This window comes from Carlito syrichta, unplaced genomic scaffold (genome assembly GCF_000164805.1).
Source record: "Carlito syrichta isolate Samal-C Ts95f unplaced genomic scaffold, Tarsius_syrichta-2.0.1 Scaffold308685, whole genome shotgun sequence".
NCBI lineage: Eukaryota > Metazoa > Chordata > Mammalia > Primates > Tarsiidae > Carlito > Carlito syrichta.
This window is the reverse complement of record NW_007252781.1, coordinates 177,649-183,569: the sequence shown is the minus strand read 5'-3', so window position 1 is coordinate 183,569 and position 5,921 is coordinate 177,649.

Genomic DNA, 5,921 nt, shown 5'->3' with positions numbered 1-5,921 from the left:
CGGAAGGATGGCCGGAGCCCAGCAGGTCGAGGCTGCGGTGGCCGGGAGCAGCCACTGCACTCCAGTCTGGGTGACAGAGTGAGACTCCAACTCAAAAAAAATAAAAAATAAAGAGTCAGATAATTCTGATGTACTGGCAGAATTGACAACTACTTCCCCTGGATTTCTTCTCTTCTCCTTTTCTCGCCCAGAGATGGCTTTAAATTTAGATGGTGACTGTTCAGATGAAAGTGTGGGAGGTACCAAACAATTTGCCTTAAAACTGCCTTTTTATGGCAATGTATTTCTTTTACCTGGATTACATGTTTCCAGATCACTACGGATACTAAATTTTAATCAAGATGCCCATATACACAATTCAAATTCACATGAATGCAATTATTGAAAGATGCATGCAGTGAAGATTTACATAAGTTTCAGAAAATGTTAGTTGCCATGTAGAAGAATATTGTTATTACCATGGTGATTTGAAGGATAAACTGTTCCCCACTACTGAAACCCCCACATTTGCCACTCCCATGGCTGCAATTTTCTACCTAGACTCTGAAAATGCCCAAATCTATGACTTTATCACACATTCTCCTTTTCAAGTGTGAATACCTCATTCTCAACTGATGACTAATGTCCAAGAAATAGTGTACAAACTCCAAACATCTCAATCCCAATATACCACTGTCTCCCCAAACTGGTTTTCTTTCACTGAGTTCTATTGAATATACTTTTATATATGACTTAAATCTCTTCTCCATCTCTCCACCATTTTTTAAATCTAGATAATTAGGTCTCATTTAAACTATTAGAATTGCTTCTTGACAAGCCAGCTTGTCTCTAATATCTAAATAAGCTCCTTCCCCACACTGTCAACCTACAAAATACTTCCATATTTATCTTTTCAAAGAGACAATCTGATTATTCTAATAAACAGCCCTTCTTGCTTCAACACCCGTCAGTGGTTCTCTCACTGAGGTCTGGAATCAAATCTCCGTAGCCTAGTATGCAGTGCCCTTCATGATCTGATACAGCTCACTCCCAGGCTCTTCACCGTCTTGTCTTCCCCAGGTCTTTGCTAGCTCTGATCTCTTGAGAATTTGAGAAAAGTTCACTAATTTGTAATCTCTCTGATACATTCAAAACCTAGGTCCAAAGCTCACTGCTTTAGAAATGCAAAATAATAAAAGGCAAAAGATAAACAACCAGTCTATTTCTAGGCACTGGTTGATTTTTAGTCCACATGCTAAGGTTCTTCTACATTTATTCTGCCTTCCCCGCAGTAATTCTGCTCATTTCCATTTTAAGTCAGATAGCAACAGCAGCAGAGCTCAGAAACACTGCCATCTTGTGATCACAGTAGCAGGTGAAAGGCAAAGTGATCCCCCTTTTTAACTTTTATAAACAAAGGAGCTAAGCACTGGAGAGATTCTCTTACGAATCCCTCTTCCCAGGCCTTAAAACTAGCAGCCACTTGACTGATGCTAGAACCTTAAAAATTACAAAACTCTTCTTTTAATGTCTCTCCTTTTAATGACTCCCCTTAGTAGAGTTTGACGAATTTCTCTCCAGTAGATAATGTTAAGATATTGAAGGACAACACTTATTTGAGCCATTCTCAGGTTCGGGTCCCTTACTGGCTGGAAAACTTTTTTTTTTTTTTTTTTTTGAGTTGAAGTCTCAGGCTGGAATGCAGTGGCACACTCATGGCCACCTCATTGTCAACCTGCTGAGCTCAAGTGATCCTTCTGCTCAGCCTTTCAAGTAGCCGGAACTACAGGCATGCACTACCACACCTGGCTAATTTTTTGATTTATTGTAGAGGTGAGGTCTTGCCAAGTTGCCCAGGCTGTTCTTGAACCCATGGACTCAGGTAATCCTCTCACCAAGGCCTCCCAAATGCTGGGATTACAGGCTTGAGCCACTGCACCCCGCTGGAAAACTTTTTAAAGCCTTTTTTTTTTTTTAAGGCCACAGCTATCAAGCTCCGTGCGGACAGCATTGAACTTTCACTGCTTAAAATATAAATCCTAAACAGGGCATGTAAGAAGTCCTCAAGAACTATTTATTAAAATAATGAATGAGTAAACAAGTGGACAATAGTTATGGTAACAATTTTAAAAGTGGAGAAAAATGTTTCTAATGCTTTTGAAAGGAGTCACTTTATTTTGAAATGTCAAGTGCATCTGAGAACATTGACATATTCCATAATCTTGAGTACCCAAGAACCAGGAACACCTCCTTGAAACATGCTATTTTTTTTTTTTTTTTTTTTTTTTAGTTGGAGTCTCACTCCATCACACAGGTTGGAGTGCAGTGGTACACTCACAGTCACCCCAGTGTCGACCTGCTGGGCTCTGGCGATCCCTCTGCCTCTACCTTCCAAGTAGCCATGAGAGGATAGTAATAGAGTATACCTTAGACTTAGGTTAAGAGCATGCTATAACCCAATAAATATGTAATCGGCTTGTGGACAATAGCACAGCCATTTTTAGTTTTGTCTTAAAACATAACCTATAACTGTTTAAAGTTCCAGTTATGGGAAAAACTGCAAAGCTCCAGTTATTCTTCCCTTATCTCACTTCCCCCTTAGCAACAACCAATCAGGTGCCAGGGGGTAATCACCTAAGTTTCCAGATGTCTCTGCAACTTCCCTAGCTAGTGGGCCAAGGTCAGCCCAAGTCAGGCTAGCCAATCCTCCACGATTAAGCTGACCACCAGAGGTTACTACCCAATTAAATGGTAACAAGACTGGAAAGCCCCCCAAACTCCTCCTCCCTTTGTGTAAAAGCATAAAAGGCCTCTGCTTAAGGAAGTCAGAGCCTCTGAATGTACTCTGCTGTATCGGTTGTCGACAGAGGTCCAGGCTCGAGCTTGCAAATAAAGACCCTCTTGAACTTTCATCGGAATTGGCTCTTGGTGGTCTCTCGGATTGAACTTTCAGCCACTACAGCCAGAAACTACAGGCACTTGCTACCAGAAACATGCTATTTTTTATTTATTTATTTATTTATTTATTTATTTATTTATTTATTTATTTATTATTTTATTATTTTTTATTTATTTTTTTTGAGTTGGACTCTCACTCCGTCACCCAGACTGGAGTGCAGTGGCTGCTCCCAGCCACTGCAGCCTCGACCTGCTGGGCTCCGGCGATCCTTCCACCTCAGCCTTCCAAGTAGCTGGAACTACAGGTGCGCACTTCCACGCCCGGCTAATTTTTGGTTTATTATAGAGATGAGGTCTCACCAGGTTGCCTAGGCGGGTGTCGAACCCACAGGCTCAGGCAATCCACTCACCTCAACCTCCCAAAGCACTGGGATTACAGGCTGAGCCACCGAGCCCAGCCAGAAGCATGGTATTTTTAAGGTTGATTTGGGTTTTTAAAAAATAATGGCGATATAGAGAGGTGAAGTGAACTGCCTAGTGGCATACCAACAATAAATAGGTTGAGAGCAGCTTGGCCTTGCATAGAGAGACAAAGCAGAAATTCAACATAAAATGTATCCATCACTTTGGGAGGCCAAGGCGAAAGGATTGCCTGAGCCCAGGGGTTTGAGACCAGCCTGGGAAACTTGGTGAGACCTCGTCTCTACAATATATCAAAAAATTAGCGCACACCTGTAGTTCCAGCCACTTAGAAGACTGAGGCAGAAGGATCACCAGAGCCTAGCAGGACGACACTGAGGTGGCTGTGAGCGTGCCACTGCACTCCAGCTTGGGCAATGGAGTGAGACTCTGACTCAGGAAAAAAAAAAAAGTATCCATTCCCAGACTCCTTTCGATACTGCTTTGAAAAACACAGCTTTGTCTAACTCCTCCTTTCTTTGACTCTATTTTTTAGCTATTAAGTCACCACATATACTAGCTCATTATGCTTTTTTTTTTTTTTTTGAGTTGGAGTCTCACTCTGTCGCCGAGACTGGAGGGTAGTGGCATATTCACGGTGACCACAACCTCGACCTGCTGGGCTCAGGTGATCCTTCTGCCTCAGCCTTCCAAGTAGCTGGAACTACAGGCGCGTGCTACCACGCCTGGCTAATTTTTTTGATTTATTGTAGAGATGAGGTCTCGCCAAGTTGCCCAGGCGGGTCTCGAACCCACGGGCTCAGGCAATCCACTCACCTCAGCCTCCCAAGGCACAGGATTACAGACTGAGCCACTGAGCCCGGCTTCATTATGCTTTTAAAGGTCTATTCCCAGATGATTGTTTTCAAATGACAGAACTGGATTTCTCAGGAGCAGCAGAGTGGTCATTGGAGACTTTTGTACACAGGTATAGACTAAGCTGCTTTGAAAAGTCACTGGTCATTCTAAAGCTCATGTGTATCCTGTGACATAACAGAATGTATGTTTTATAAATAATTTGTTTTTCATGGAGTCAATAACTAATTACCAGTTCGTGCCCTATAAATAAATCAATATCGGAAAGTAAGTCCAGTTGGATTAATCACAGAAATGACTGGCCGACTGACCAGACAGCAAAACTCAGGCTACTACTTGGCCTACGGCTTTCTTTACACTTCTTTTTTTAACTACCCTCACTCTCATCATTATTATGGTAAAGGATGAAAATGGAAAAGATGAAAGGTGTGAATTTAAAAACCATTGATCTTAGCAAGTGTTTTCGGCTTTTGAGTCATAGAGAAGGTTAAGCAATTCTGTGACACAGAACAGAAATCAGAGGAAATTCAGGGCTGGATATCCTCACTCTGATTCACACTCACGGCAATAAATCCAAAAGGAAAATGTTTGCAGAATTAAATTATAGCATTGATCTTGTCAGTATCGCTACTTCTTTGAGTGTTTGAAACAAACATTGCCAGGCTCAGTGGCTCACACCTATAATCTCAGCACTTTGGGAGGCCAAGGCAAGTGGATTGCCTGAGCCCGCAGGTTAGAGACCAGCCCAGGCAACTTGGCAAGACCTCATCTCTATAATAATTCAAAAAATTAGCTGGGCATGGTAGCGTGTGCCTGTAGTTCTGGCTACTTGGAAGGCTGAGGTGGAAGGATCGCCTGAGCCCAGCAGGTCAGAGCTGTGGTGGCCGTGAGTGTGCCACTGCACTCCAGCATAGGCAACAGAGTAAGACTCTGACTCAAAAAAATAAAAATAAATTAAATTAAATAAACATTGTCTCCAAAACACAATGTATCATTCTTTCTCTCCTTTAAGGAGTTTTACCATGTAAAAAAAATTAAAATTTCAAGATAAAGAGACCTACTTTGGCCTCAGTGAAGACTATGACCAGTGGAGTGGCAAACACCAAAATAAATCAGGCCAGCCGGGTTCGGTGGCTCAAGCCTGTAATCCCACGCCTTTGGGAGGCTGAGATGAGTAGATTGCCTGAGCGTGCAGGTTCGAGACCCGCCTGGGCAGCGAGACCTCATCTCTACAATAAATCCAAAAAAAATCAGCCAGGTGTGGTAGCGCATGCCTGTAATTCCGGCTACTCGAAAGGCTGAGGCGGAAAGATCACCGGAGCCCAGCAGTCAAGGCTGCGGTGGCTGGGAGCAGCCACTGCACTCCAGTCTGGGCGACAGAGTGAGACTCCAACTCAAAAAAAAAAAAAAAGAAATCAAGCCGTTCTTTCTCTTTTACTCTGCCATGTCCCTCATGCATCAGTTCCACTTAGCTCAGCTGTCTGAACTTTTGACTTACCAGTATATCACAAAGCAATTCTGGGTGTCCCAGGAATTCTGGGACAGTCTATTCTTAAAGAAACACTCCCAGCTGAGATGCAGTCATCGTTGAGATTTTCATGCCTACTGAACCATGGACAAAGCACAGATATTTCTTGCCTGGTAAAGTCGAAAGCCAAAATAAGCAAACAAGCAAGAGGAAAACAAGCAGGTAGGAGCGTTAGGGTACGAATGGCTCGGGTGAGGGTGGAGAGGCACAGGGAGGCACACAGCACTGCCGGGGGTTGGCA